At 34.9% G+C, this 10,836-nt stretch overlaps 1 protein-coding gene across 1 annotated transcript in view; it reads left to right on the top strand.

Annotated features, from left to right (window-relative positions):
• Positions 1-4,871: 4,871 nt before the first annotated feature.
• Positions 4,872-10,836, top strand: part of LOC126830057 (teneurin-m) — a 190,602-nt gene continuing 184,637 nt past the window's right edge. The window contains exon 1 of the mRNA XM_050560271.1: positions 4,872-4,937. The gene's annotated coding sequence lies outside the window, so the exon portion shown is untranslated. The remainder of the gene's footprint in view (positions 4,938-10,836) is intronic.

The following is a 10,836-nucleotide window of genomic DNA, read 5'->3' as shown; positions in this document are numbered from 1 at the left end:
CACCCTAAGGACGACTGAGTGTGAATTTCGTGAAAATCGGCCCAAAATTGACAGACAAAATGGCCGTCGTTCGTTCTCAAATAGCGTAAAAATATGGTATATCAAGGTTGTGGACCCTATAGAGGTCACAATTTTTATCCGATTTTGTTGAAACTTGAAATGTAAGCTTATAACCCAAAGATCTCGGTTCCTTTCGATATTCACGCATATCGGACCGTAACTTCCTGAATTATGAGCCCTGATTGTACGGAAAATCGCGTTTTTAGCTTGTGGACCCTATAGAGGTCAAAATTTTTATCCGATTTAAAAAAACGTATTATTATATCACCGTTACACCATAAGGACGACTGAGTTCAAATTTCGTGAAAATCGGCCAAAAATTTACAGACAAAATGGCCGCCGTTCATTCTCAAATAGCGTAAAAATATGGCAAATCAAGGTTGTGGACCCTATAGAGGTCACAATTTTTATCCGATTTTGTTGAAACTTGAAATGTAAGTTTATAACCCAAAGATCTCGGTTCCTTTCGATATTTGCGCATATCGGACCGTAACTTCCTAAATTATGGCCCCTGAACGTACGAAAAATCGTGTTTTTAGCTTGTGGACCCTATAGAGGTTATAATTTTTATCCGATTTAAAAAACCGTATAATTATATCACCGTTACACCATAAGGACGACTGATTTCGAATTTCGTGAAAATTGGCCCAAAATTGACAGACAAAATGGCTCCCGTTCGTTCTCAAATATCGTAAAAATATGGTATATCAAGGTTGTGGATCCTATAGAGGTCACAATTTTGATCCGATTTTGTTGAAACTTGAAATGTAAGTTTATAACCCAAAGATCTCGGTTCCTTTCGTTATTCGCGCATATCGGACCGTAACTTCCTGAATTATGGCCCGTGATTGTACGAAAAATCACGTTTTTAGCTTGTGGACCCTATAGAGGTCATAATTTTTATATGCCCACATTTTCATGTGGACGTATTATGCCGTCGCCCCTGTCCGTCCGTCCACAATTGTTTGTGGACTCTTTACAGGTCACAATTCTTATCCGATTTCGACGAAACTTGAAATATAGGTGTATCCCCAAAAGATCTCGGCTGCTTTCGATATTGGCATGTATCGGATCGAAACTTCATGGATTATGGCCCCTGTTTGTACGAAAAATCACGTTTTTAGCTTGTGGACCCTATAGAGGTCACAATTTTGATCCGATTTACAAAACCATTCTATTATATCACCGTTACACCGTTTGTTCAATTCCTTTCGATATTTGCGCATATCGAATTGTAATTTCCTGAATTATGGCCCTTGATTGTAGGAAAAATCACTTTCTTGTTAGCTTGTTCTCTATCCATCTCTCGAAAATGTGGGCGTATCCTGCCTGGCAGCCGCTGGTTATCCGATTTAAAAAACCGTATAATTATATCACCGTTACACCATAAGGACGACTGAGTTTGAATTCCGTGAAAATCGGCTCAAAATTGACAGACAAAATGGCCACCCTTCGTTCTCAAATAGCGTAAAAAATATGGTATATCAAGGTTGTGGACCATATAGAGGTCACAATTTTTGTCCGATTTTGTTGAAACTTGAAATGTAGGTTTATAACCCAAAGATCTCGGTTCCTTTCGATATTCGCACATATCGGACTGTTACTTCCTGAAATATGGCCCCTGATTGTACGAAAAATCGAGTTTTTAGCTTGTCGACCGTATAGAGGTCATAATTTTTATCCGATTTAAAAAAAATGTATTATTATATCACCGTTACACCCTAAGGATGGCTAAGTTTGAATCTCGTGAAAATCGGCCCAAAACTGACAAACAAAATGGCCGCCCCTCGTTCTCAAATAGCGTAAAAACATGGTATATCAAGGTTGTAGACCCTATAGAGGTCGCAATTTTTATCTGATTTTGTTGAAACTTGAAATGTAAGTTTATAACCCAAAGATTTCGGTTCCTTTCGATATTTGCGCATATCAAATTGTAATTTCCTGAATTATGGCCCTTGATTGTAGAGGTCATCATTTTTATCCGATTTAAAAAACGTATAATTATATCACCGTTACACCATAAGGACGACTGAGTTCGAATTTCTTGAAAATCGGCCCAAAATTGATAGACAAATGGGCCGCCGTTCGTTCTCAAATAGCGTCAAAATATGGTATATCAAGGTTGTGGACCCTATAGAGGTCACAATTTTTATCCGATTTTGTTGAAACTTGAAATGTAAGTTTATAACCCAAAGATCTCGGTTCCTTTCGATATTCGCGTATATCGGACTGTAACTTCCAGAATTATGGCCCCTGATTGTACGAAAAAACGCGTTTTTAGCTTGTGGACCCTATAGAGGTCATAATTTTTATCCGATTTAAAAAAAATGTATTATTATATCACCGTTACACCCTAAGGACGGCTAAGTTTGAATTTCGTGAAAATCGGCCCAAAACTGACAAACAAAATGGCCGCCCCTCGTTCTCAAATAGCGTAAAAACATGGTATATCAAGGTTGTAGACCCTATAGAGGTCACAATTTTTATCTGATTTTGTTGAAACTTGAAATGTAAGTTTATAACCCAAAGATTTCGGTTCCTTTCGATATTTGCGCATATCGAATTGTAATTTCCCGAATTATGGCCCTTGATTGTAGGAAAAATCACTTTCTTTTTAGCTTTTTCTCTATCCATCTCTCGAAAATGTGGGCGTATTCTGCCTGGCAGCCGCTGGTTTAAATTAGGTGTGTTAAGATAAAATTTGTATTACCAATTAATTGGAATATTGTAAAATAGTACAATTTGTTGACCAGAATAAAGATTGGGACATATTATTCAGTTACAACAAGAGTGGTATTGAGCCTTTAAAGGAGGCAAGTCTCTAACTCAATATCATCCATAGTCTTCCAAATTGCAAACACGACTTGTTGGTCAATTTGAATCAACATTGATGTTGTTATCTTACCCAGAAAAGATGGGCTTCTGATATCCAAAATTAAGACAAAATGAAAATTTTGAAATTGGCACACGAATCGCATGCCAGAATGCTTTTGAGTGCCATTTGCAATGAAGCGACTCGATGAACGAGGCTAAACATATCCCACAGGAGAATACTACCGATGTAGACTGGAATAACCAGATGTCAAAGACTGCCATTCAATTTGGACTCCTCACTAATTAAAAATTACAGTAAAAACAGAAACGGTTGAATGTAAATCAGTTTATATACATTCATATTACATTATCATATGTGTTGCGACCCATTTGTGTCCATTTGTAGGTGCTAAAGAAAAAGATTAAGTTCCTTTAAATTGTCTGTTCATCTTCGAAGAGAATTTGTGCACATTTACTAACAGGGAGACATATTGTGACAGACATGGCTAAGTGAAGAAGATAAAATAAATTTTTCATGGATTTGGAGAGTATTAGGCAGAATAGTGAAAATCTCCCTCTTATTATCGTTGTTAATCTGTACAGGAAAAATGATAAAAATTCTGACAACTATAGAGACTGTCAGATCTGATATTGGTGTAATAGAGTTAGTATAATGAGGTTATTTGGCCAGATTGGTTATGTAATGAATCATCATTGTCACCTTGCTAGGATTACCCTGTATTACCAATAATTGATCACCAGTCAACATTACAGCACATAGGAAGCACATAAAACACTTTTGCTACAGATATCCTTTGATTCTCACTAGTTTGTCTCCAAATGGTTTGAAATGTGTAAAAAGGGTTTCCTTGTTAAAAGTCTTTAAATAATTGATAAAAGATTATATAATGCATGCCTGGCAAAAGAAATGTTTGGAACTGGTGTCAGTAATTCCTTGTTTTCTCTGAATCATGCAAAATGTGGAAATCACCAGATTTCTTTTATTTGATTTGGGTGGATTAAGTGAGGTGCCTGGTGTCGACTGAATTGAAAATGAAAGATTTAATGTTGATAAGAGCACTGATCATGCAACAGGCTACCTAAATTTGGTTAAGAAATAAATCATTATGCAGTTTTTGAAAGGTATCATGATAGAAAGATTGAACTGTCATGTTCTGTGGTCTTATAGAACAATTTTAGTTATTTTACTGAATGTTCATAGATAAATTACATTGATTTTTTGATTTTTAAAAATGTAATTTCCATTATTCATTTTATTTTTGGATAGTTTTGAAATGCTTATTTCTGAAGTGTGATGGCTTTGAGTTCCTGGGTTGAATCTAGTGTTTCTAGGGATTTTCCAGCTGGGTTTCCCTATGTCAGTGATGCAGATCATAGCAAGCATCAAGTCATAGTGATAGGATGCAATACAAATGTCGGTAGTTAGAATAAATGTAAACAGTAGCATCGCTGTTCGGGCAAAATTTCCCCCATAACACAATGAACGGCGTATGCCCATCTTCATTAGCCGAGTTGGTGAAGAAAAATAAGACATTAAACCCCATTTCATTTTATTTGGATCACATTGGCCTTGACCATTATGTTTCCAACCTTTGCCATATACATATATATCATAAAGAATTAGATGTATCCTTTGCCCAGCAATACATGTATACCATTTTTTGATATTAGTGGGTAACCAGACGATTGAATCCTCAATGAAAAGCCAGCATAACGTCTTTGCAATCCACGTACAAACTAATTTGGGAATTGAGTAAGATAATTCAAATGGGTTTTGTTACATTTACCTTGGGGTAACAGGAATTAATATCATCATAGGTATCAATCATGGTTAGTTTACTTAATAGATGCATCAGTGTGTGGGATAGTGTCTAGTCATGGATTTTAACTTCATTGGGATAAATCATGGGTTTTAAATTATAGGATTTGTATTTTTGTTTTATTGTAGCTTAAGAAAAAAAGAATTCCTTTGATAAACAAAAGTACTCTTATTTGGATGTTGGGTGACCATTGTTCGTCACAATATGTAGTGTACAGATATGGTAATGATACTTTACTTAATTATAAACTTTAAATCATGCTGTACTGAACTGTAAAATGTAAATCATATTGTACTGAACTGTAAAATGTAAATCATATTGTACTGAAATATATGATGTAAATCTTCTAAATGATGTTAGAGTAAAAACTCTTCACACTATTTTGATAAGAAGACTAAATGATTATTGCTCATTCAAGTCAAAACCTCTTTGAGAAGAATGAATATTGGTCAAGAAATTCTTAAAATGTAGAATTGAATTGATAAATGCACAAAGTCCAGTTAGAATTCCATTTCCTTTCATAGAAAATGCTTGATTTATTTCCTGTAATTTAACAGATATCAAAGTATTGGGCTTGTTCACAGTTAATAATACAGATTTGTATTATGATATCAGGGCAATTTCAATTTTCCTTTAACATTAGGATAATTGAAGACACCTCCACTGGTGTGATGGGATTTAAGTCAAATGTAGCAGCAAAAAGACTTGGTGCTGGGCAATGACAGTTAGGAATGTCATAATGATTTGCAGCAGTGTCCCTTAAGGGTATGCTTTATGGAATCCAATGATGTATTTTCCCCAACAGAGTCATAACTGTAGTCAAGACACAAAACTAACACAAAATGTCAGTAGAAAAATATTGCAACATGAGTCATATTTCAGCATTTGCTTGTTAACTGTAGAAATTGTTGTCTGTAGGGACAGTTGAGACTGGACATGAAACGTTACTCCCAAACAGCTGGTGATATTTTGGGTATTCTAGATTAATTTGAGATTCCAGGGTTAATTGTTAGTTATGGTTTGTAAAAATGTGTCTAGTATTTCTCAAGGGATGATTAGTATCTTTCACCCATTGTTGTGATAATATAGTATGACTATCATCTATTACAGTGTCAGACAACAAATAGCAAAGTTTTGTGCCCACTGTTAATGGTTAGATCTATCCCCAAAATAGAGTACCCATCTGGAAATTACCTTACCTTATTTCTTTGGTGTCATTTGAAATTAATTAATTAAACCAGTAAATAACCAGATCAAGGCAGATGTAAAACCATCAAAAAGCTTGTTGAAGAGTAGATTAGATAACACTGCTGGTTGAATTTGTAAGGGTTTTACTTGATGCAAGAGATTTGGGGATTATACATGTATATATTAGCATGAGGTATGCTTCCCCCCAAAGTCAAAGTGACGTATCTACCAAATTTGCATTTTCCCGCTGTATTACACATAACGCTATTCCAAACAGTTTTCTAACATCTGACAAAGGTAGATTAACATATCGTTTCTCTTTCATGTAAATCTCCAAGCTGTGTATTATTTAAATAAACCCATGTATGATAGTATAGAACGGCACAACAATTAAGTTTAAAGTCGATTTTCTCGGTTTGTCTTTTTGTGCAGTTACGTCACTTTGACTTTGGGGGGCAGTATGGCCTAGCGGTACTTAAAATAGACTGAGGGTATACAATTTGTAACTGAATTTCATACAGCCTGTCCTGATTCATGTACTTAAAATAGACTGAGGGTATACAATTTGTAACTGAATTTCATACAGCCTGTCCTGATTCATGTTCCTAGAAAATTTCCATATAAAATATTTTTCCAGGTTATAGCATTTGCTTCTAAAATCTGGCAACGAAAAATTAACAGTAAAGGTTTATTCAATAGATAATTTGTTATAATTATCCATTTATTATCAGTGAATTACTCATTCCAGTACATGTAGTTAATCTGTCTGATCTTCAAACAAATACCAGTTTCCATAAAGCAATGATCCGTATTGACCAGACTAATGTCGTATATTACATAATGTACATATTATATATACAGGTGAAAAATCTAGTCATTATGGATTTCTATCAAAAGTGATTTTAAACCAGTTAAATTGAAAAGAGTTGTAACTGTACTTTTCTTACTACCGGTATGTATTATAAATCGCAATGGGTTGCCCATAGACTATTGTTCTGACTCCCAAGCTTGCATTAGGCAGAAGTTGTGTGGTTGGACGGTCACAGCAAGAGGGCTAAGATTTTGCAACAGTCCGCCTGTAAGGATTAGTAGCTGCCACAAGAAGACCCAAACCAAATGACCGTAGACCTGACGGAAAGGTGCAAGTAAACCAGATTGGGTCTAGGCGACGTAAGCTACTCCTCTAGTCAAGAGGGCAAAGCCACTGGACATATTTTAGATTTTGAATCCGCTTTGCTGTTACAGTTCTTTCCTTAGCTATAAGTTGAAGTATCATTTAGGTGTCTAAAGAAAGAAATACAGTGTGTACCAGTATGCTGAAAATTTTCATTAAATTTCAACTGTCTAAAATGTATGCAGGAATTTTGGTTTCTCATACCATTGTTTTAACCAGAAACCAGCATAGAACTCTGGACCTTCTGATTAGTGAGCAAGCACCTTACTCATTGAACCACTCATATTTTACACCTTCAGAGGCCCAAGCAAAGTTTCCTTAAGGAACCAAACACTGATTATTCTAGATTCAGTAAGTCTGGAAATATTTGCATTTTTTAACATATTTTGCTGTTAAAATGGTTTATCAAAATTCTAAGATCCCAACATGCAGGCCTTGACACAAATACAGGCGAAATGAAATGAAATGAAATGGGGTTTAAGGTCCTACTGTTCTGCTCCGAACTGGTCTAATGAAGACTGGCATACACCATACAGTGTGTTATGAGGGAAATTTTGCCCGTACAGCAGCACAATGGCCTACTCTTATATTGAATTCCAACTGTCAAGGTATCTTTTATGTGCATGCCAATGTGTACACGGGACCCCGATTTTTCGTCCCCTCCGTCCTGCATCACTGATGAACTTTCTCCGTCTATGCAGGGATCGAACACCCACTTGGCTACCGAGCCAATGTCCACTTAGCCACATTGACCCCCACAAATACAGTAAGTTCATAATCTCTGAACATGAACATTAAAGAAAATATGCCAAATTTCAATGTAGCACAAAATCAAAAATAAAATGAAATGTATTGGCATTATATTTTGATCCAATTGAGCTGCTGTGGGTGTATGTTTCATTGTCGGGCAACTGATGTTGAACTTCATCCAAGCTATGGCTTGTAAATAATTTGTAAATAAACGTAGAATTATGTAAAAAGCAAAGCCAACCAGGACCCAATTTTGGCTTCACAATCCTGAAAGCCACCGCCGTCGCCTCCCCTCCCAGGCTCTCACCCATACCCTCACCCTCCAATAAAGTGAGTTTCGTTTTGAAGGGTGTGACCCATAAAGTTGAGTATGGTCTTGTTTCTGCCAGTTGGTTTTAATATGGTGAACAAAGTGCAAACTTTGACATCCTTGTCAGTTCATCTGGTTTTATCAGGTAGGTAACTTGTCTACGTCTTCTATAAGGAATCTATTGATGGTGATTGAATCATGCAGGATCTTGGTGTTTGCAAGGGTTAACTCTATTAAATAAGATTTAGTTATAATACATAAATTATTGCTATGTTATAACCACCAATGGACGATTAAGGCCACTTGAGCTCAGGTTTGATTATGAATTACATGAAGTTAGCATTATTAGAAAAATAAAAATCAAAACTGAACAAAAAATTTCTGTCATGGATATTAGAAACTAGTACATATTATTACATGTAGTACAATTTATTACATGCAGTACATATTTACTGTCTATTTATACCTTAGGGTGGATGGATAGAAGAATGAAAATTAATGGCTTTTGTTTCAAATGTCATGCCAGTTGATTAGAAAATACTGATCTTTTTCTAATATAAATCAATTTTCTACCAAATATTTTTATCCCACATTGAGCTGCACTTCTTGTCTCTCGGAATAATATGGAATGAAATTGTATTTTATGAACTCTATAGAGCTTAACAAATTGTCATTTCTCTTGCCCTTGCTTGACATTATTGCAGCTTTGTCACACAATTGAAGGCTTTTCATTGTGAGGATAGTCATAACCATTCATTAAGATTCATTAATAATGATTATATGAAGGTGAATAAGAACTTGTGTCACATTCGTTTGTCTCTATCGGGTATAATAAAAATTGCTGCCAGTGAGACTAATGTTACATTATGACTTCCTGGAGACTCCTTTCTTTATAAACAGATGTTTGGGGAGAAAATAACAAATTTGAAAAACTATGATTTATCAGATAACTATTTTTATTTTACCTGCGTGTCTGTGGTTATATGTTTTAGGTCTAAACCAGTTCTTAAAAACTTTTGAAGAATAGTTTGTGATTATAGAGTTAGTGCCACTGACTGATGATTTTTTATATGTCCACCTTTTTGCTTAGTTGTATATTGCCATCAGATCTTTCCTTCTAGTCTGGAGGATTAGTGCGGTGGAGTGTCCTTCAAATGGTCACAAAACCAGGCCCAACTTTACATGAATGTAGAATATGGTGCCAGGTGGTAATTGATTCACTGTTGGAGAGTTTTCGATACATTTGAGGTCAGTCGTCAAATGGGATCATTTACCCTGAAATGAATACGTTGCTACTTCAGAGCACTAGGGAGATTAATGCATTACACCTCAAAATTTAACTTTTTTTTTCAAAGTGAAGAGTATGAGCCCTATTGATTTTCCCTGTTCCCCATTCATTTCTTGCAAAATGTGGGCATTCTTCGCCTTCTGCAAAACCACTTCATGGAATTTAAACAATATGTAAGTGTGACATCATCTGTTATATGTTCTGAGTCAATTTTCAACTATTTAAAAATCACACACAATTGTACAAATCTTTAGATTTTGAAAACTAGATGAAATATCATTCCCATGATAAAGTCATAGAAGTCATATGCATAATTCATTCAAAATCACAGTAATTTTTATTATGTATTTTTGATTAGATACATCTTTGACCTTGCTTGACTCTATCAGAAATTTATTTCTAAGTTTTGACATTTTCAATTTTGTTTTTCTCGGTCGCCAGTCTTCTAATCAGAGAGAACGTCTGTCCAATTTTTTTATGAGCTTGGATTACGCCTTTTGTTCAAAATTACAGTTATGAAGTTATAATGATTTTCTGTTGATAAAATGAAACCAGTTTTTGTCCCAGGGGTATTGGGTATTTGTTAGACATGTCTAAATTGTTTTGTGAGTGATTAAGATAATTAAATTAAGAGTTTTCAGTATGAGGAATTGAGACCAGTTTATGGAAATTCAAATCCTTAATTGGCAGGAACTGTGAGGATTGTATCATGCTAAAAATGACCACAGGCACATTGTAGTTCATTTAACCCACGAAACAAACTGCATTGTTGTTTTGTATGAAAATTATTGAATAACTTCTCTTTAAAAGGAGATCACAGGTTCATAATTTGTTTTGTCTTAACCTGTGTAAAGAGGCATAATGATAATGATTGGGTGTCTACAGTTTTTAGTGGTGGGGTGGGGATCAAGTTGGCATACAAGTATTCACTCTAAAAGCAGAAGATTTGTGAAATGTTGTGGAAAAATTGCATGAAATCACATCACAGAGGGCCAAAACCAAAAATTATATTTTCTTCAAAATTATACCTCACTCTGATGGTTTTATTAAGGCTGGGCAGGAGGTTATATTAATACGTTGTTAATTGGTGGTCTGCACTCTTCTAAAGATTAAGTCAAGACACTTCACATTGACTCAATAATAAGATCATATAGCCCGTGTATAATTACCTCATAAAATCATAATGAAATGTCTCAACTTGTTACTACTCAAGCATCAAAGAATTAAAGGATGACTCAAAAATGTCCACCCAGCACATTTCTATGGTTCATTTAAAATTTCCTTTAATTTTTGACTAAATTTTTCGCTTAGTTAAAAATTGTATTTGCTTTTTTACTGATAATAAGATGCAAATAAGCAAATTATTATTAGAAATGAAAACCATTTGTGAAAATGTAAATCTATGAAATAC

This window comes from Patella vulgata, chromosome 8 (genome assembly GCF_932274485.2).
Source record: "Patella vulgata chromosome 8, xgPatVulg1.2, whole genome shotgun sequence".
In the NCBI taxonomy this organism is placed as follows: domain Eukaryota; kingdom Metazoa; phylum Mollusca; class Gastropoda; family Patellidae; genus Patella; species Patella vulgata.
Note: the sequence above shows the minus strand (reverse complement) of the source record. Positions and strands in the feature narration are given on the sequence as shown.